Raw genomic sequence first — 22,732 nt, forward strand, 5'->3', positions numbered from 1 at the left:
AAAATAATCTTTCGTTCTTTTGCAATGCTCCTCAGTTCAAGTAACCCTCTGGACCCTGAGCTGGCCTCTGATCAGCGATCAGTGTTGTTGGGTGTTTTGATTGAGTTTTGCTTGTCCACGTTTTATAATATGTAAAGTTCAGAGCTGAACGTTTTTCACTACTAGCTTTGCCCCTTTGCTCTCCATGGATTTATACTGATGGCTGTGCCTCCTACTGTTGCTTTGAGGGCATCCCTGCCAATACGAAGGAGAATGTCTGAGATGTCATGTGTTCAAAAATAGTCACTTATCCCTGCAGCCTTGTGCACTAGATTTCAGGGGATTCATCACTGTAGAATCCTCTGTCTCCCTTGTGGCAGTATTCCTCTGCCTCTCGGGATATCTTCAGATGGACATTGTCCAAAATAGAGATGTCACACATGGAGATCTTTGTTAGGGAGTAAATCAGGGAATAAGAGTTAAGTAGGTAGTCTATGTGTAAGTATGTGGTGTGGGCTTGCTAATAGTAAAAACAGTCTTTCTCCCCTGGATGGAGGAATCTCCAGGCATCCACTAGAAGCATATGTGACAATTCCTTTTTCAATTTCCCTGACATGGCCCCCTTAGCCTTGTGTGACCGTCGGTCTCTGTCTAAGTCAGGTTCCCAGACGACGTGAAGCAACTTCCCACTATCAAATCACTCCTTAATTCCCCCAAGTGTTAGTATAATAACTAACGGGTTGTAAAAGTTACGAGGTACATGAGAATATATTGTATATTATGGATTTTAGAGCCTGAGGTAATACCAATCTCCACCTCTCCTAACTTTGATGTTTCCCTCTCTGACTTGTGTTTTTTGACAAGACTGGCAATACCCAGAATCTTGTGGTTGCAGAAGCTCAAATTGTTTTTTTTTATTTTGCATTCAGAATTGGTTGTATAGGAGCAAATCGGTTTCCTGTCGGAAAACTATACTGGGGTTGTGTCTAATTATGTAACTCCACACCTGTTGACATTTGTTTTGACAGTTCAGGTCCTTAAATTAATTAACAGTAACTTGAAAGCACATTCAGAAGCTAATATCATTCATCTACCCCACGACTTCATGTAGAATGAGATATCCTCTCTAGAATCCCTCTACCTGTGTAATTGAGGTGTTTCCATCCACTGCCTCTCTCCTGTTAAAAAAACAGAAAATAACCACCCAACTAGGTCTATTGAATTATTCCCAAGATATATGCTCACTAACCACACAATCCTTTCGTGACCTTTCAATTTGGGTGTTTGGGTAGGGGCGAAGGATTGGTTTGGAGCATGGGCTTAGAGCACTTATGTCAATTTGCTGTGTGGGACTATAAGTAATTCTTTCTTGAGTTAGTAAGCTTTCCAGAGCATGCTAGCCCTCGTTTCATCCCGCCTGACCTCTGCATCCCATCAGGCACCCCCTTCAGTCCTTCATGCTCATGTGTCACCATGATCCCTGGGTAGTTATGTGTTGCCAGTGGCATATCTGGCACTTCATTTGTTTCATTATCTTTTGAAGATCGGTTGTCATCTTTTTCTGACCCGTTGATTAGGAAGGTTGAGGCCGTATGTTTCCTCAAGAAGATGCAAGGTGTAAGAGCTTGAATTTATTACCTCTGAAGATTATTGTGTCTCTCTCCTTTTCTTTTCTCATGATCAATTTTATGTCCTACAAAAACCAGAAATTTCTTTCAGCATGTTTGGTGGGAACTTCTTCTGGTCTTATTTGGTGTATACACATTGTCGGCGGTCAAGTCTGATCAGTTGGATATCCGGTAGGTAGCCAATGACTTGTAAAACATCTTGCATTAAGTGTTGAATGTTGCTATCTGTGACTACTCATGAGAGCCACTTGATCCTAATGTTGTTATGTCATGAAAACATTTATAGGTCCTTCCCTTTACTTTGAAGTTCAGTGTTAGCCATAAGTTGAGCTTGTTCTTCGAACCTGTATTTCTGAGGCCCACCACTCCACTCCATCTGGTCTCTGAGGACTTCAAAACTGCTCTAGCCCAAGGTAGCAAGGTCCACCCCCAGCATTACTAGCAGAGACAAAATGGTGCCTGCCCCACCATACCAGCTTCCATAGAGCGTGTCCTTTCTTCTGTCTCTGTAAAGTCACCCGATCAGCTTCACAGATCTTCGCAGCTTCCAGGCATCCTTCACTCTTCCTGACAGGCTACACATAACCTCTGATACACCGCTGCTCTGGGGGAGCGGACTTCCTCACTGACCGCCGCCCTCAGAGTCCTCTACAAATCTCTCTGGGGTCTAAGGCAGTCGCTTGAGACCCCCATTTTAAGCTTGCCATGTGGTTCATGTTCAGCTGGGCCTATCTTCGCACCACTTTACCACCTTTCTTGGGGTCTCTGGGCTGCAATTCTCCACAGCCCCAAAACAAACTTCCAGCTTATTCTCTCACTAGACGGGAGGCAGCTTTTAGTGGTGCTGCCTTTCACCAGTGGCTGGGGACTGCTCACTCTCTGCTGCACGTGTGTTCCAAAGTCCACTTGACTTGGCCTGGGAGGCTTTTCTTCAGTGGCAAGACAGCCCATCCAGCAGCAGACAGGTCTTGATGCTGGTCTCTGATCCATGCTGCTGCTGGTGGTGACTAACAACATGCCGGTGTCACATATGGCGGTGGACGGCACCTGTGGGTGCTATTGCAATTATTTTGATGCCAGGCAAGTGCAAAGCCTCTCTCAATGGCCTCCTATGCCAACCCAATTAGGATCATACAACCGATTTTCATTTTTTTTATTGGAAGAACTCCAGTTGAACTTCGCAATGTTGTTGAAACACTGTTTTCTATGGCTTTCTGGATGTTATCTCTCATAGATGCTAAAATCTCCCTTTTTGACTCAGCACCTCACTGATATATTTCCAAGACATCAGCTCCGCTATCTACTTACTCTTTTAGTTAGTATTGTGCCTGATGTCAAGCTTAGATTCTGTGCTCTGGGTGGGACCAACTTAACCAGTTCTGTGAATATAGTGTGGTAAGGTTTTCGATTAAGACCTTGGAGCCCATGGCTTTTATTGGGTTTGTTTTGATTTCTCTGTAGGTTGCCAAGAACTCTTCAATGGTGATGCCTTTGTAGTGCTTGACAGAGAAGGGTTGTGAATCCCTCCTGCTGAAAAGGGTAAGGTGGAAGATCATGTTTGACATATGGAGTGATATAAAAGATTTGGGGGCCATATTATCAAGAACGGCGATAACATTATCGCCGCTTTAGTGGCAGGAAACTGCCACTAAAGCTGCGATAAGGGGCTTGATAAGATGCCCTTGTGAATTCCCATAGAAGCCCAGGTTTGATGTCCTGCACACCAGAACCTGGGCTTCTATGGGAATTCACACGGGCATATTATCAAGCCCCTTATCGCCGCTTTTGCGGCAGTTTCCTGCCGCTAAAGCGGCGATAATGTTATCGCCATTCTTGATAATATGGCCCTTGGTCTGATGTTGCCTATCATGTAAGAGTTTTCTGTGTCGTAGTTCAAGCGTGTGTACAGCTGTGTTCATTGGGTCTCTTACTACCTGGCTGAAGTTTGGAGCCTGCATATTTTCAAAGCAGTGCATAACTAATCTTTAATATGGGTTGGAGCCCAACATTGAGATGTTTCATTCCTCCTAATTAGTGCTTGTGGAAAGTAATGGGAATGAGAAAGTTTTTCCCTTGGATCCTGAAACTCTTACACTTTGAAAGCAAATTGATTCTTTTTGTTGAAAGGTGGGAGCTAAATGGAGAGACCATTTAAGGATCATATCTACAAATGCAAATCTGACTCTGGCCTTAACTTTAAAACAGTTAAGGCTCCATCTGGCATTAGAAATAGGATCTCACTGTGTTAAAGCATAACTAAATTAATGCCGGCAATTCGAGCCATGTGATGTTTGGGGAGTTGGCTTTCCGTAGTCCTAAATGGAGTCTGTTTGTGTAGTTCAATGGGAAGATAATTTTAGAACTCAAAACGACTTGTTTGAAGTTGAGTGGGATAAGATGGAGGACCTTACATAACTGTTCCAACAGGTAATTAATGTTTTACACACCTATTTAATCTTTGTGCAGATGCTGAGGTGTCCATGGATCCAGCTGGCTGGTGGGCCACCCACTAAATTATAGCGCAGTCTCTTGGTCTGACATCATTTCCAGATAGTACAGTTTTGGTTTTACCGACATTAAGTTGTAGGCATCAAAAGTGCTTCCATATTTCGATGTACTGAAGGTCAGATACATGTACAGTTTGTTATTTTGAGAACCATCCACACCAATACGCAATTGCAAACTGATCCAGCGAGACACCAACCGGTGGACAATTAGCACTAAAATACACATATTCGGGACTATAAACCATACTCACTTATACTGTCTGATCAATGAACTAACAGAGAAGTCAAAAAAGACAAGATGTTAGATTCAAATAAAACGGTTTCACTGTATACCACTTATCTCTACTCTAATCCCATTTAATAATAATAGTTATTTCTGCATTAGCACTTAGTATAAAGCACAGTTTAGTTTCGAGCAGAGCAGATGCTTAGCATGTGATTTCTGAAGCTGCCATGTTTGGTGTTACTGCGCAGCAGCAAAGCTTTCCCCTCAAGCGCTATGACATCATGCAGTTGGTGCATACGCGGTTCATTTTCCCGCATTAGCAGCCATCTTTAGTTGGACTTGGGTTACTTGCTAGTAAAACGCATAGGCAAGCTTCCCACTTTTCTAGTAAATGTAAAATGTTGTGTCAAATTAGTTCTTCAAACGTTATTAGAGAAGATTATATCCGAGCAAGTTGCTTATGTGCAAATCCTTGCTCCATCAATCCCCTCTCTGTTGTCATTTATGCCATCAACAACTACCCATACCCAAATCAAATGCCAACTTTAGCATATTTCTACTCCCTTTTCTATCTTATCAATTTCTACATCATCTTTCTCTTTTATGTTCTTAATTTTCTTATATATTTCTCCTTTTAATTCTTCAAGCCTGATTTCTTTGTATTTCCTTTTCTTTTCCTGTTTATTTACTTCATAATTTTTCCTCCTTTTAGCCTTTTCCATGCTCATGGGCACGGTGCTCAGGTGCTCATGACGAGCTCAGCTCCGATCCACGGGAGCCGGTGCACCTGTGGCGAGCTCATCTCGTCATGAGCACAGGAGCGCCGTGTCTCATGATGAGCTGAGCTCGTCATGAGCATGCGGGCGCTTTGCGCGCCCCCCTCCCCCCAGCACTGCGGGGGAATTACCCCCGCAGCGAAGGGGTTAACACATTTGTACCAGATCATTATTATTAGACTTATCATAGTTATTCCAAGTATAGGTAGTATTACTTGAGCTACAACTCCTTTACCAAAATTAGCAAACCATTGCCCTATTGATGTTAAGCTATTTGTTAGTCTTTTCCATACACTGTCAACTTCAGTGGTTTTAATTGTTCTTCCAAATTTGTATTATTCTTAATGTATTTCCCAATTTCTATACTTTTATCAGGTATGTAAGTGCGACAATGTTGCGCTTTCAGCACTTAAAAGACTCCACCCTCTTTTGCCAATAAAATATTGAGGGCAAGTCGATTCTGCAAAACCATAGATCTGATCGCCACCATTTCAGTATTGATCATTAGAAACTCTCCAACAGTATCAGTTGATATGCGATCAACTACTGTGGATAATTGAAAAATTCTTCTCATATTCAGAATTACTCTCACTGAAGGTATCAATGCACTAAATATGTTTCCTACTATTTATGCAAAACTAGCTCTTTTACTACATATTAGTTCATTATTGTTTTCATTGCTTGCAGTGATTCTTTTCACATGATAGACTTTAGGAAATACTATTCCAAAATAGCAACTCCCATACCATCTTCCGGGAGCCTAAAATAAGCCTTGTTCCCATATATTGTAGATTCCAGGAAATACTGGATCAGTTCCCCTTTTAGTCCTCATCCTCCAATAACCCAAACATGATGTTCACACTCACTGGAACCAATATATTGTTATAATCAGTTTTTAACCAAAGGAGACAGATCTTCCCTTTCTTTCGAAATCTAGTGCCATCGCAGCCTGAGCCTTGCCAGGTGTAATTCTTTCTTTCTCAGCCCATGGTGGAATTTTGGGTTTCTGTTCATTGGCTTTCTTCTGAAAATCCTGTCTCCTTTCTTCTATTAAATTCAAAAATATCTTTTCTTCTTTTAGTGAACATGTTAAATTATGCTTGTGAGCTTCTGCTATATCTATTGCATGTTGAGCTAGGAAAAATTCACTCATATTCTCTGCTGCTTGGCTACTAAGTACTGGATTCATATTCCTTCTAACAGGAACTTCGGAAAATATCACGTCTAGGTTTAAATAATAATACTGCAATTTTCCTGTTTTGAAGAACAGACTCGCTAATACACTACATGAAATGCCATATGTTAGCGGTAAATGGTGATATGGTGTAACACCTTCTGCTACTTAAGCTGGTAATTTCATACATACGCAACAATCACTAATCTCCATAGTATCTACATATTCAAACAATAATTTGGTGAAAACATTTAGCTCTGTGTTATTATCTGTTACTGTGTGATGTATTTCTAACTCATCTGATGCTTCTATTTCTTCTCTATTTCCTTTTATGTTAGCTAGTCTTCCATCTGTATCTGTAGTATTTTTGTTTTCTATATTAATCAAATATGGTATTGCTATTGTTAATCCTAACCATACTATAATCACTAATAGAATACTACATATACATATTCTACAACATTTCTGTAAACAATTTTGCTTTGGTCTTTCAGTAACTCTGTTTCTAGCCATATTTAAGAAGATCTCTCTTCATTCTTTCAGAAAATTCTAATTTTATTAATTCGTTTTTAAGGAGGTCTCACCTTTCCTTCATTAATTTGATCTGTAATTATTTCTTCATCACTTTCTTCATTCAAATCTATATTTTCAAGATCTTCGAGAATAATGTAAGTCCATTCAGGTCCTTTGAACTTATTATTCAATATTCTTAACCTCTGACTCCTTCGCTTTAGTTTCTTGTTATTCTGTCCTGATTGACTAGTGACTTCATTCACTTGATCAGGTTCTTCATCAATGGTCTTTAGGTGATACCTCGATCTTTTGACATATATGGGCCAATTATCACCTTTTCTGACTCTTTTGGGTTGCACCGTATTCTCACTTTCTGGTATTGTTTTATTTGTATTTTGTTGTGGCACAACTTGATTTTCTTCGTCTTCTGAATCCCTCTCTAGTTGACTGAATTCAGGGCCTTTTGAGGTACTACTCTTCACCTGAACATGTTCCGCATTATTTAACTGACCCTGTGCAGAATCCTCTCTAATATGTTCTTCTCCCTGTTCTTGTTTCCCTATTCTTATTTGCTTTTGTTCAGGGTTTTCGTTTTCAGATTTGTGTAAATATTTGCTCAAGTTAGTCTGTGTGTATTTTTCTATCCCTATCTGTTCCTGCTCAGAATCTTTAACATCAGGTAAGTCTATTGCTGGTACCCAATCCTCCTGACTAGTGCTTCGTTGTTCTTGATCAGCTTCTTCAGAGTTTGTTATTCTACGCTCTTAAGCTGCACAACCTTCTGCACCTTCAACTTCAATTTCTTGTTGTTGAATTCCCTCATACAAAGTCATACTTTCTTTGTATGGCTGGCATCTATCCAGTTAGGCAATCCGGCACATTTCACTACTGTTGTTGGAACCAGAATGACCTGTTTTGGGGTACTCCATCTTGGTGCTAGACACATTTCTTGGGTGAGATTCTTCACTCCCTCCCATGTGCTTGATCCGGCTGCCTGGCCTCTGCGTCTTCTCCAACCAGGTGAGAGATAGCAAATCTTTTACAATAGTCCAATACTAGCTCATCAGTTATGCTTAACAATCTGTGTCCAGGTAGGAAAGCTAATCTCAATGTTCTTCCAATGAGTACTTCATGGGGACTCAACCTGGCATTTCTGTCAGGATTGTTTCTGAGTCCCATCAGAACAAGAGGCAATGCATCTGGCCAACACAGTGAAGTGGATGTGCACACCTTTGCAAATCTTGATTTTATTGTGCCATACAATTATTCCACTATCCCAGAAGCCTCTGGGCGGTAGGCACAGTGCAAATTTTGTTCAATCTTGAATGCTTAACAGATCAATCAAATGATTTCATTATGAAAGTGAGATCCTCTATCTGATTCCACCGTTACTGGAAAACCAAAACGCGGAATAAGCTCCCTCAACAGTAATTTGGCAACTGCTATGCTGTCATTTGTCCTGGTTGGGTATGCTTCCACCCATCGTCAGCACAAACACCATATGACTAGTATGCATTTTAGTCCCCCACATGTTGGTAACTGAATGAAATCAACTTGCAACCTCACAAAGGGTCCTTCTGCCTTTCCAAATCTTCCCCAACTGACTACTGTTTTCCTACCTGGGTTATTTTGTTGATAAATTAAGCATCTCGGCAAAGGCTCTCCGCAACAGTTCTAAACTTCGAATTGTACCAATCCTGTCTGAAAAGTCTGATCATAGCATCCCTACCTATGTGTGTATCACCATGATCATTCTTGCTAGCTGTGAAAGTAAACAATCTGGCATGACTGGTCTGCCATCTGGATAAATCCAGACACCATCCCCTTCTCTTCTTTGGCATCCTAGTTTGATCCATTCTTCCTTTTCACTTATTTATACCTCTTCTTGTACATTTTTCATTCATCCCATGTTTCTAAAGCTGAAAGACTCATAAGTTGGCATCTGATTCCTGTAGTTTCAATTTTTTTATTCGCTGCCATTTTTGTTTTAGTACAGTATTGAGAAACTTGGTCAGCATAACGATTTCCAGCAGTCTCATAGTCATTTCCTGACTGATGTGCAGACCATTTGACCACAGCTACTTCTTTTGGCAATTGTATGGCTTATAAAAGCTCTTTCACATATTGTCCATATTTGATGGGGGTTCCTGAAGAAGTCATTAAAGCCCTTTGCATCCAAAGTTGGCCAAAGTCATGCACAACCCCGTAACCATACTGACTATCAGTATAAATGGTTACTCTCCGATTTTCCCCAATTTTACAGGCTTTAATTAAAGCAATTAATTTGGCTACTTGCGCAGACCTGACTCCAGGTAATTAGGATGCTTCGACTATTCCAGCCAATGTACAAATAGCGTAAGCAGCACTCAACCCTCCTTCCTCATGCCTCATGCACGAGCCATCTACAAATAGTTTGTTTTCACAATTAATCAGGAGTTCTTCCTGTATGTCTGGGCTTGGTTTTGTACAATATTCTGTTACATCTAGGCAGTCATGATCAACATCATCCCTCACTTCTTCTCCATACACATCAGGCAATAAAGTGCCTGGATTTAAAACTGTACACCTGATTACTGTTACATTTTCTGCTCCTAAAATAATTCTCTCATATTTTGTCATTCGACTTGGAGTGAGATACTGTGTTCGAGTTCTGGTCAGAAGAATTTCAACTGCATAGGGACGTATACCTTAATAGGATGTCCCATCACAATTGGTTTACTTTATTCAAGACTAGTGCAAGCAGCAGCTACCGCTTTCAAACAACCTGGTAATGCAGAAGCTACTGGGTCCAAAGTAGAGGAAAAATATGCCACTGGACGTCTCATCAAACCATGTCTTTGGGTCAATACTGACAAGGTACAATTATCTCCTTCACAACAAAATAATGCAAATTCTTTTGTGTAATCTGGCATTCCCAAAGCAGGAGCTTCACATAGACAATTCCTTAATTTTGCAAAGGCACCCATGCTTTCATTGTTCCAGTCTACAGGATCTTTTGCTCGTTTTCTTGTCATTTGTATCAATGGCTTGGCCAGTAAGGAAAACCCAGCAATCCACTGCCTACAATATCCTACAACACCAAGAAACATTCTAATTTCCTTCTGGGTTTGAGGTAACTGCATCTATTTCATTATTTTGATTCTTTCAGGTGTCACCCTCCTTGCCCCTCTTTCTAATTGACGTCGCAAATATTTTACCTTGTTTTGGCAAAACTGTAGTTTTTTCTGGTGACACCTTGTGCCCTCCATCTGCCAGATGGTTTAACAATGCAATAGAATCTAGCACACAATCTTCTCGTGTTTTTGAGGCCACTAATAAATTATCTATATATTGGACCAAAACTGAACTTCTGGGCATTACCAATGTTTCGAGGCACTTTTTCAGGATCTGATAAAAGATTGAAGGACTTTCAGTGTACCCTTGAGGAACACGATTCCACAGATAAATACAATTTTAAAATTTAAATGAAAATAGGTATTGACTATGTGGGTGTAACAGGACAGAGTAGAATGCATGACACAAAATGATTACTGTGAACCATCCTGCATTCCATGGTATCTGATACAGAATTACTGCTGGATTTGGCACTACAGGACAACAAGGTACCACTATTTTATTTATTTTTCTAAGGTCCTGTACTATCCTATATTTCCCATTAGGTTTCTTAATGCCAAATATTGGTGAATTACAAGGGCTGCTCATTATTTCTTTTAGAATGCCTTGTTGAATCATTCGTTCTATTTCTGCTATGACACCTGATTTTATTTCTGGACTCATTCTATATTGTCTTGTATTTGGGCAAGTGGCACCTTCTTTTACAGTCACTTTCTATACTTTCTGCCATCAATCCTACTTCTTTTCCAGTGAAATTCCATACTTTTGTCTTTACTGTCAATTTTAACTCATCTGGTAGGTCATCTTTTGTCATCATGGAATACATCTCATCTACCTCTCTTCCTTGTTTTGCTAGCATCAATTTATAGATGCTATCTTTACCAGGGGTTTGGATTGTCACACCATCCGGTGTACAATATATAGTTCAATTCATCTTGCATAGTAAATCCCTGTCTAATAAATTCACAGGACTGGAATCACAAACTATGAACTTATGCATTTCTTTAAAATTCCATATACACACTTCCATGGGGTTCTGTAATTGGGGTTCTGATCTGTCTGTTAGAAACTCCAACTACTTGGATGGCTTCACCTGAGAGGGGCGGATTTGGGATGTCGGTTGTTCTCACAGTAGAACGGGTAGCACCAGTGTCCAATAAGAAGGTAATATCCTTTCCTTCTACCTTTCCGTCAATATATGGACCTGACTGATCTACCAGTAAGGATGCGCCAAGTACGCATTCCTCTTCCCCTCTCCTCCTGCGCCGTCATAATTCATCCTCCGATGAACTACTATTCTGGAAAAGAATTTAAAGAATTCTGCAAAATAAGTTATAGAATTTGGCTTATCAGTTTCTCCTTGAAATGCGGCGTCCACACTGTACTTTGTTCTGTTCACAAAATTTGGCATAGGAGCAGGTGGTAACTGATTCTGTGGATTTACAACCAGTTTCGGTTTACTCAATATCACCTCATTCTGCGTCTGTGGATTTAAATTTTGATTTGGGCCATTGTAATTTTGAATATTTATACACTTGTTTTTCCAATGCCCCAATTTTCCGCACCCATGACAAGGAAACTTTTTCTTTGCTTCTTCTCTACTCATTTTTCCTCTCAGTTTTCCACCATTAATTTCAGTCTGTCCTGATCCTCTATTTTGTTTGTTATTTATTTTGAGTTCTTGTTGTTCTGGCAATTTTACTTGTGCCCACTTTACTTTTTCCTCTAACTTTTTTCATCTATTGTCTATTTCGTCTCCACAATATTTTGTGTATTTCAAGACTTCAATTATTGGTTTCATTTGCCAGCACAGCATGTGTGTTTTGTTCATCTAACAAATCTCTGGCCTTAATCCAGATACAAATCGATATATACAAAATGTCCCGCACTTTTAGCACCAATATTTTCAAATCCACTATACTGCTTGAACACCTGCAACAGATGCTCATAGTAGGCATGGACAGTTTCATTTATTTCTTGTGTGGTTCCATCTATTTTTATCCAATCAGTTTCTTTTGGAGGTATTTGTCCTTTCAAGAAAGTAATCACCTGATTGTATTTTTTCATTACTTCGTCAGAAGGAGCACCTGTTTCCTCATCTCTTGGATACTCATCACTAGGACAATCTACTGTGATTTTACACTCTGTCCATAAATCAGTGGGTACTACTATGTCGAACAGACCATCCAGATCTTTCAACAAAACCTTCAAAACTTTCACAAACCTTTCAACTTGTCTGTATCATTGAACTGGCTTCTCTCTTAATTTTGGGAAATCATTTGTAAACGATAACATATCTTGCCTAGTCCATGGAACATGTACATATCCCCATGCGGGTACTTCTCTCATCGGACACAATCTTTCTGTCTTTTTAGCTTCTCTTAGTACATATTCTGATGTGGTTTTGTTTGCTTGAGCTTCCTCCTTCTTTTTCGTCCACCTTACCTTCCATCTGTCCAATTCCCCCCACTTCTGCAAAATTGTCATCAATTCTTCAATCTGTAGTTTCCTTCCTGAAATGTTCATATTTTCTAAGTCTTTGTCAGTAAATTCTGCTCTGTAAGGTTTCTGCAGTACCTTGGTTTTCCCTATTTCAATTCCCATCTCTGAAGCAAGCTCTGTTAATTTCTCATGACATATTTTTACATTTCTAGTTATGCTTCTACATATGAATAATTCTTCTTCACAGTACGTATTTAATCTGTTTTTTCCCACATTTCCCGCTATCATTTCTTCTAATTCTATTTTTAATCTGTAAATGTCTAAAATCTTGGGTTGTGCTACTGTTTTATCTACTCCCTGTGCCCATCTTTCTAATTCTTCTGGTGACACTAGGGTTGCACTTCTAGTTCCTGTGGAAGTTTCCATTTGTATTTCTTTTGAACAACTTGGGGTAACTCTTCTTGGAGTCTCATTTATCTGTTCTCTGACTGATTTTGTATATTCAATCCAATTTTCTAACAACACACATGTGTGATATCCCTTTTCCATCATCATAAATGAAGCAGGAGTTTGAGGCGGTGGGATAAGAATTCCTTTCCTAGTTTTAATAGGTTTATCCTTTTTGAAATACTTTTTCAATTTCTGTATAAATGACATTTTCCTTTTCTCTCCGTACATATTATAAGTTCTTCTTCTTATGAATTCTTGTCTAACAAAACCTAAATGTCTCCTACCTGGGCGATACCCTATTAAGGTTGGATTGTTTTTCCAAATACAAATTTTATTTTAATTTAAATGATTCGTACATTTTGTTTATACTTCGTTTCTCCAAACTTATTGACACTTTTATACTTTTACACCAATCAGGTTTAATTTTATAAAACTCCTTTATCCAATACTAGTGCAGCTTTTAGGGTAATGTTAGTATCCACTCCTCACTACTGACCCCTCCTTTACAATCCTTCATAACTCACACGCCTGCTGTCTCGACCAATCCCAGCTGATGAGGTCAGCACGACAACCGACCCCTCCTTTACAACTCCCTGTCTTGTCACCCACACCCGCTAACTCGACCAATCCCAGCGGGGCACTTTGTGACGTCAGTGCAACTCCGACAACTGACCCTCCCTTCACAAGGTAATATGAAAACGTATTTCTTTTAACCTGTCACCAAAATTTTCATTAATAACAACATAAAAACCTTTGCTACTCTGTCGATTTCACAAAATCCAATGATCTGGGCCCAGATGTAGGTAAAATAGATTTACCGATTTTTAATTACCGAATCCTACCGATTCGGTAATTAAAAATCGGTAAATCTAAGGGGTGGATATGTAGGAACATCCAGATGTTCCTTTTACCGAATCGGTAAATATCTGTATTTACCGATTCGGTAAATACCGACCAGTAATGCCCCATTCATTCCTATGGGCTTTGAAGCCCATAGGAATGAATGGGGCATTACCGGTCGGTATTTACCGAATCGGTAAATACCGATTTTGACAAGGGTGCAGGGGGTGTCACTTTGACACCCTCTAGCACCCCCAAAAAAGATTCGGGGGCCATGTGGCAGGCATACCTGCCCTAAGGGCAGGTCTGCCTGTCATATGGCACAGGTGTGCATGCACACATGTGCATGCACACCGGAATCGGTTTTTTACCATGAAGTTGGATTTCATGGTAAAATACCGATTCTGTAAGGCTTGTGGGACTCAGAAGAGTCCCACCTACATATCAAAAATACCGAATAGGTATAAATACCGATTCGGTATTTTACAGATTCGGTAAATTTACCGATCGGTAAATTTACCGAATCTGTAAAATTCTGGGCCCTACATACCATTTACTAAATACCGGTCGGTAACGGCCGAAAATACCGATTTTCGGCCGTTACCGACCGACCTACATCGGGCCCCTGATTCTTTTACTACGAGTAAAAGCCTTCCGCTTACCCTTCATGCACTGTGAGTAAAAAAAAACTTTCAGTTTACTCTTCACATAAGCTTAAAAGAACCTGCTACTCTAAATTTCACCAGCGAACTCTTCACTGTCAATCACTCACACTATTTCACAACTAATTTCCAAAACTGACGAGTTAACCTCACTGCAGTGTGATTTCCATTTATCATCCACTATACATTTCCCGAGAATTTCCAGACAACATAAAAAATATACAAATGGTTTTGTGAATAATTAAATCCATAACCAATAATCACCAAACTAATCAATAAAAACCATACCTCTGCTACCAGCAAACTGATCCAGCGAGACACCAACCTGTGGACAATTGTCACTAAAATACACACATTCGGGCCCATAAACCATACTCACTTACACTGTCCGGTCGATGAAACCTCGCTGGAGATCAATTTTAGGGCTTTTCTATATGTCCGATCTGCCTAATAATTTGAGCCTATTTAATTACTAAGCCCTTTCATATACATGGATCTATTTTAGTTGATTAGTAGAGGTAATTTACCACAGAAGTATTTATCTTATTTATTAATTAAATGACCACAGACTCAGTTTAAATTTTACAGGTTTATCTGAATTTTTAAGTGAAAGAAAATACAAATTGCAGTGTTAACTCCATCATTCTGAAGAGGTATGATTTGTTTACTTAAATTGGACTATACATTTTAATGACGAGTACCTCAAGAAAAAGAGGATAGAGAGAAAAGGCACATTGACAAAATACACAGATTATATTTACCTAGGATGGTGCAAGGTCAGACCCCTCGGGCCAAGAGTTTGGGCCCCTCAGAAAAGTATCAGGTGACAGGTTCAGGACAGGATAGGAAAGGGCAGATCACCTCTTCTGGATTTAACACCAGCATCAAACCTCTCTCTGATGCTAGTTTCCTCCTCGATTCTTCCGCAAAGCTCCTTCCTAGGTCTATTGCTTCCTCGATTCTTCCACAAAGCTCCTTCCTAATTTTATCTATTTAAAATTTTAAGTCTGCTTTCTGGTATTTCGATCTGCATTCGGACAGCATCTCTATCTCACAGCTTTCTGGCAATGATCAAGCTCCCTCATCTAACTAACTTCCCCAATTATACCTTTTGATGGCATGTTCCACTCCCAAATGTTTCCAACTTGTGTAAATTACGAATTCTGATTGGACAAGCCAAGGGGATGATCATCACACCATGCTAAGAGCATTGTTTTATGTTCCCGCCCATTAATTTGTGTCACCCAAGCTTTATTTCCCACTCGTTTTCATAATGACTTTATAACATTGTATAACATTTATCCATTTGTCCATTGAGTCTTCAGGATGTTACGTCGTTACTCAGGACATGGGAAAGGAGTGTCCTTGATCGGGTTCCAAGACTTGAGATCATGACTCCAGAGTTGTTTCTAATGCGCTTGTGCACATGGACCACGTGATTATTAGCCTCATCTCTCTCTTAGGCCCAATTACGAACTAATAGAGAAGTAAAAAAAGACAAGATGTTAGATTCAAATGAAATGGTTTCACTGTATACCACTTAGCATAGCAGCCCGCAGGGAGAACATGGCCACCCCTTTAGCTCCTGGCTGGGCGGCATCCCAACCAATCACAACACTGCTTACAGTGTTGTGATTGGCTTAGGGGATGGTGCCTGGCTGCGTACTTCCGGTTCCTGTCAGAGGCAGGAGAGCAGGAGCAGGAGCCGAGAAGAAGCCTGACCTGGCGGAAAGGTAAGTTTAATGTAACTACATTTTTTAAAATTTCCCCTCGATCCCCCCACAAATCCCACCCGCGACCCCTCGTGCTCACCCCCCACCTGCGAGTAATGCCGGGTGCTACTGAACTACAAGCCTATCTAGATAAATAAGGCAACGTAGACTCGCCAAAATCAGCCTTCGTCCCTCTTCAACATAATTGATAACATCCTTAACATTATTAGCCAAGGTAACCTGGTCATGTTGGTCCTGGTGAACCTCTTTGCCACCTGTGAGACAGGCCCTAATTACACAGCTATATGAGTGTCTACATCCAGTAGCAAGTGGCAGAGGCCCGACTTTACTATGATTTAATTGCATTTCTTCAGATTGAACCAACACAGACTGGCTAGGCAGTAGCATCCGGCTTTGCTCGCGGGTGGGGGCGAGGGGTCACGGGGAAATAAAAAATAAAAAAATCTTTCAATTAAACTTACCTTTTTGCCGCAGCCTGCATGGAGAAGGGCAGAGTGCGCATGACTCATTTGGGCGGTCTGAGAGGGCCGTCCAAACAGTCTTTGCGCACTCAGGAGTGGGCAAACTACTCCTCCCCTGCCCTGCTCAAAGATCAGCGGTACAAAAGGGGGTGGTGATGGACGGAGCATCTGAATCAATCAAACACTCACACCCAGTCAAAAGATCTGGGTTTACTCCATCACTCAAATATCAGAGCAGCCCTGAGCAATGCGCAAAGGAAACATAAAATGGCAATAACTTTTAGTTATTACCTTTTTTGTTTTGACTTTCTCCCACTGTGAGAAAGCAGTGGGGCAAGGCTCCTCTGCCTAGTAGAGGAGCCGCCCCTGTTGTAGTTGATGTGTGACACTTCATTCTTGCTCAAAACTAGAAGTCCTAGCGTAAGTTGAAAGCTGATTTGTCTTCCTCTGATGATGTGAGGGTCTACCTATGCTTAATACAGGCTTAGACCACCCTCTCCTTTGTACTCATTCCCATCATTTTGAAGCTCACCTGTCCAAGAGACATATAAGAAATGTATGGACACCATGCCTCTACCTTTTTGTTAACCTTTTAAGAGGCTTCCCTCCCTCACTTCATACCATGTATGAAATACAATCTGAGCTGCTAGGGTTTTTACCTGAAGGACTCAAGGCCTATCAACATTTTGGTAGTCTTAGTCAAACCTGAATCCATCCAGGAGAGTTAAAAAAACATATTTCATTATTTTATAAAAAGAAAACAGCATCCAAGAGGCATAGTAGCAATCATTTCATATTATCAATAGTCGGACACAAATGTATTGCATAATTTGACATATATTGTATCATATAAGTAAAAATCCCAGGATACATCTGTCAGGTTATCAACAACCTTAAATACAAGGAAATGCTGCCCCAAACAAATCAACCTAACAACATATTTTACTAGTGATCAGGTTGGATTCCATAACCAAGTAGAAGAAATATAAAGGAGTCAGGCTGCATGTCTCAGTAATGTTGTGTGTCTAAGAAGGTGGGGCGAGTGCATGGTGGGGTGTAGAGGAAGCATTGCACATCTCAGACAGCAGTGGAATTAAGGTGCACTTTATCCCCATCAGCATTTAGTTGCAATTGCAGTTGGCCTTGGCCTCTCTGTATAGGAGGTGTCGGAACTGCGTGTGCAGGTGGGAACTTACTATCTGCCCACTTTAGTGATTCCCTAGGCCAAAACCGAATGATAGGGCTAACTGTAGTCATCCAGCACCGAGCAGTGTGTTGTTTAGCAAGGAACCGCCCCAGATCGATTAACCTACTCGTGGCTTTAGTGGTCTTCTATCTAAGTGATGGCTCCATAAACACTTTTTCAGGGTCTCTGAAGTTGTGTGTTATTTTATGTAACCCAATTTTTAAAGCGCAATTTATACCCGAAGGTGTCTTGGTGCTGACTCTGTGAGCCACGATGAGCAGAGCAAGAGAACCTACTGATTGAAAAGCCATGTTTTCAAAAGTTTCCTAAACTTAAGCAAGGAAGGGGCTGACCTTATACTGAATGGCAGGAGGTTCCAGGATTTAGATGCTCTGACCGCAAAGCTGCTGCCACCCCATTTAGATTTTTTAGATCTAATGAAATGTAGTCTGCATATGCCTGATAATCTTAGGTTTCTAGTTGGGGTGTACCAGCGAAAGACTTTCTTCAGGAAGGTGGGTCCACAGTCATGGAGCGCTATAGGTCAGACAGAGGGCCTTGAACTTGATTCTATTTTTGACCTTCAGCCAGTGAAGGTCTTTGGGTGCGGCGGAGACAGAATGGTGCCTGGGCACTTCTAATAAAAGTCTGGCTGCAGAATTCTGGAGAACCTACAATTTGTTCAGATATTGGGCCTGCAGGCCAAAGTAAAGGCCATTGCAATAGTCTATATTTGATAGTACTCAAGTGGAAATCACTGACTTCCTCACAGACATAGGCAGAAAGATTAGTATTTTTTTAAGAATTCTCAAAATGTTGTGGGAAGGGAATACCACTGTGTTGATTTGATTTCCTAAAAGTAAGTGATTATCAATGATGACCTCCAGACTTTTAGCTTTCTTGGTGTGGACAGGAAAGGGTTTCATATTTGCAGGCCAGCAAGGGGCAGACCGGAAATTGGGGTTATTGCCGAGTGTGATCACCTCGGTCTTCCCAGCATTAAGCTTAAGACAGTGCTTGTGCATCCAGCCGTAGATATGTTTCAAGTGGTTATGAATGCGGAGGCTGGTGTTGTACACATTATTTGAGGCTGATAGCATGTCCTGCATCTCGTCTGCACACGATGTGAGAGAAAACCCAAAGGATTTAACCATAGGAGCCAGATCTGCAACATAAACATTGAAAAGGGTGGGACTAAGTCAAGAGCCCTGCCGAACACCACAGGGCAGGTGGAAAGAGTTCGAAGAGAAGGCAGAAATGTTCATCACATTTTCCCTCTCTGACAGGAAGGAGGAAACTAGTTTGAAGGCGAGGTTTTAATACCTTTTGCTTCCAAACAGTGAATCAGAGTGGAATGATCCACTGTGTCAAATGCCGCAGACAGGTCCAGCTAGATGAGAGCAGCTGATACCCCCTCATCCAGGATGAACTTTAGTTCATCAGTAGGTTTGATCAGGGCAGTCTGTGTATATATCTGGTTTTGTTACTAGACATCCCCATACCATATGTATGAAGTCAGACCCTACTTCCCTAAATTTAAGGCACTTCTGGTTAAATCATGTTAATCCTTTTGAAGGTAACCTCCGTCACATTTATTTAATACAAATTTATTAGTTTAAATCTGCAGTTTCTGGAAAATTTGGGAGCATTTCTTAATATTCTCATCCATTCTTCCTCACTAATCTGTTTAACTACATCAGTTAATCAGTTAATAATTTTTCCTTGAGATGTTCGAATGTATACTTTGTGTGATGCCCAAATGCATGGTATAACAGTGTAATAACTTTAGGGGTGCTGTTGACTGTGCAAAGCATTTTGAACCCCTCGTGTATCTGAGGTTGGGCACACCTCACTCTCCAGAGTTTAGGCAGACTCGCTATATTAGATCTATAAAGAAGAAAGTGTTCCCCAAGAATGTCATTAAAATTGTGCATCTCCCTAAAGGGCCCATATTCTCCAATCATAGTTCCTCGATGTTTCAAGTCACTTATCTATTCAGCTATAGATTGCTTCCAATGTCTCTGGGTGAGGAAGGGTTAGCATGCACATCCTTGGGAGTTCCAAAGCATGGGGCAGCTGTGTGCGCTTTTGCTGAATTACTCTTCTATAGTAGTACTTAAAGGGGTCAACCAAGTATTGCCAGTTTCCCCCTTCTCTGTAGGTCTTAACAATATATGTATTAACCCGTTCCGTGCTCGCTTCGGCCAACGGCAGACGCGTGCGCTCCCTCCCTGGTGCTGCGCATGACCGTTAGCCGACGCAGCCCCGCCCACCCTTTAGAACGCACGCACCACGGCGGAATGTTTGCCGCGGTAAACGGGTTAATATCTCCATCAAAGGCATGTCCAAGGCCTGCACGTCTCTCCGTTCAATATTCAAATATATCAATCTGGTGCCTCACTGTATGTAAGCACCAGATAGTATAATTCATAATCTGGGGTTGCCGTCCTCTCTGTGACAGAGAACCTCAATTTGTATAATGCTAGTCTACGCAATATTGACTCAATCTCTTGAAACATTTATTTGGGAGATTTGATTGGTAGGATAGCGAACAGATAGAGCAGCCATGGTAGTGCCACCATCGTCGCTAGTGTGATTCCTCCAACCACAGACAATGGTAACATCCACCAAAATGTTAGACTGTATTGCTGATCTAACATTCCCTTCTAGGAGATCAGATTCAGATCTTTATATAGGGAGTGGGACTCCCAAGTATTTTACCATCACCAGTTCCCATTTGAATCTATTGAGATCCACAAGTGTTATAGCTTCCTTTTCCGCATAGTGCTCAGTATAGCCCCCTGGCTTGCCCCAGTGGGCTGTCAGCCCTTAGTTATCTCTAAACTGTTCTATCACATCCATTTCACCCAATGTATCGCACTGAGCTTACCTCAAGAACAATGCCACTGCATCTGCATATAAGGCAATTTGGTGGGTAATTCCAGACTTTGAAGATATCTGCCCTGTCTAACGGTACTTGCCAAAGGCTCAAGTGATATGGTAGAAAAGGAGACAATGGTCAACCGTGGTGAGTGCCCCACCCACCAAGTATGAACATGAGGTAATCCTTCCTGCTTGGACATGTGCAGTGGGCTTAGTATAAAGAAGTTGTGTCCTGTGTGTGCACCCTATGCTTAGCCCCATGTTATTCCTAACCTGAAACAAATACTTCCTATGTAAGGAATCAAATGCTTTTTCAATATTGATAGTCAATATAATTGCATCTGAACAGTTAGTTGAAGGCAGGGTCAACACCTGGATCTGCCCGTTGTTCATCGCTGTGTTTCGGTTAGGGATGAGCCCACTTTTGTCAGGATGTATTAGCCCTTGAATCCTAGGAAGGAGTCAGGTTGCTAATATTCTGCTCACTATCTTATAATCAGTATTGAGCATTGACAAGAGCCTTTAAGAGTCCTAATCCAAAGCACCTCTTCCCTCTTTTTTGAGGGAAACAATCAGTGCCCCACAAGCCGTGGCGGGTGCTTCTGGCTCACCCTTGCGTAGTTATACATCTTAGCTGGTTTAGGTGCCAGGACGTCTATACACATCGCATAAGATTCCATGTGTAGACCATCGGAGGCCGGTCCTTTGTCGCTTGTCATGTCTCTGACCTTCTGCTCAGTAATGTCAGACCCCGGTCTCTCGGCTTCATCTGGGGGTATCACACCCCTGTTGCTTTCCCGATCTGATGTTTTGGATCGCTTGTGCTATCTCTTTCTCCGTTATGTCGTCTTCTGTTAAAGTCAGGGCCTCTGCATCCAGAGCCAGAAGGGGCATGTCCTCGAGCAATTCTCTCGCCTCTTTTGCTGTTGATTTCTCGGAGGCCGAATACACCTCAGTGTAATAGGTTGCGAATTCGTCCGCAATCTTTTGGGCCTACCTAAGCAGCTCACCATCTCTTGAGGTTATTGTGGCGACTATTCTACTAGCTTGTTCCCACCGGTCCAACCAGGCAAGCAGTTTCCCTGTCTTGTCGTCTAGTTCATATATTTTGTGTCTAATTGCCAAATGCTGGATCCTAGCTGCATCTGTTGCCAGTTCGCAATACTCTTTTGTTTTGATAGCTAAAATATGTCTAGTGGCCTCTGCATTGTTATCTGTTAGAGCACCTTCAATTTCCCAGATTTCGCCCTCATTTTTTTTCATCGCTGCTTTTTTCTCTTTCCTTTGTCCTACAATTGAAGAGATAGCCTGTCCCTTTCTCACGGGGTTGTATGGCTCCCATAGTGTTAGCGTGGATTGAGCCTACCCAATGTTTTCTTTGAAATAGCTTTTCGTCGCTAATAGTAAACTCTTCTTGATTTTGGGGATTTTGAGCCACCACTGGTCTGTCTATCTTTAACCTTTCCCCCTGTCAGGATCCCTTTTCAGAATAAACCGCCCACAGCGGTGAATGGTCCGATATTCCCCTTGCCATGTGTCGTATCTCTTCCCCATTAAATCTGGCTATGTGATTATATAATCTATTCTTGAGAGGCTGTTGTGGGCTCCCGAGTAAAAGGTATATTGTTGTGCTGTGGAGTTATAGATACGCCACACGTCTCCCAAATCCATCGCGTTGAGGAATTCTAGCAAGTTAGTTTGTTGTGTGGATCACTGTGGGTATCTATCTAAATTTACAGAGATCACAGAAATAAAATCTTCTCCAATCAGGAGTTCTCCTATCGGCAACTCCAACAGTCTATCACCTATATCTTGGAATGTTTGTGTGTGCAGTGCTGGGGGAACATAGACCGAGACAACATTTACCACCCTCCCTCTCCAGGACCCCGACACCACCACGTATCGTCCCAAGGTGTCAGCCCAGGTTCGAATCACCTCTAAGGAAAGGCCTTTCTCTGTAATGTCTCTACCCCTCTTGAGCTAGTTGTGAATCCCGCTTAGGTGATCAATTTAAAGCCCCACCTGTCTAGGGCTTTACAGGTATTTCCGACAAGATGTGTCTCTTGGAGTAAAGCTATGTCGGGGGTGGCGTTTTATGTACAGGAGTATATAAAACGCCACCACGACATATCTCTTGATTCTGTCTCTAGTCCATTTA

The 22,732-nt window shown here is 41.3% G+C and overlaps 1 protein-coding gene across 1 annotated transcript in view; it reads left to right on the forward strand.

Moving 5' to 3' along the window:
* Positions 1 to 22,732, forward strand: part of SPATC1L (spermatogenesis and centriole associated 1 like) — a 150,201-nt gene that overhangs the window by 124,625 nt on the left and 2,844 nt on the right. The window lies entirely within an intron of this gene.

This window comes from Lissotriton helveticus, chromosome 3_1 (assembly GCF_964261635.1).
Source record: "Lissotriton helveticus chromosome 3_1, aLisHel1.1, whole genome shotgun sequence".
Classification (NCBI taxonomy): Eukaryota; Metazoa; Chordata; class Amphibia; order Caudata; family Salamandridae; genus Lissotriton; species Lissotriton helveticus.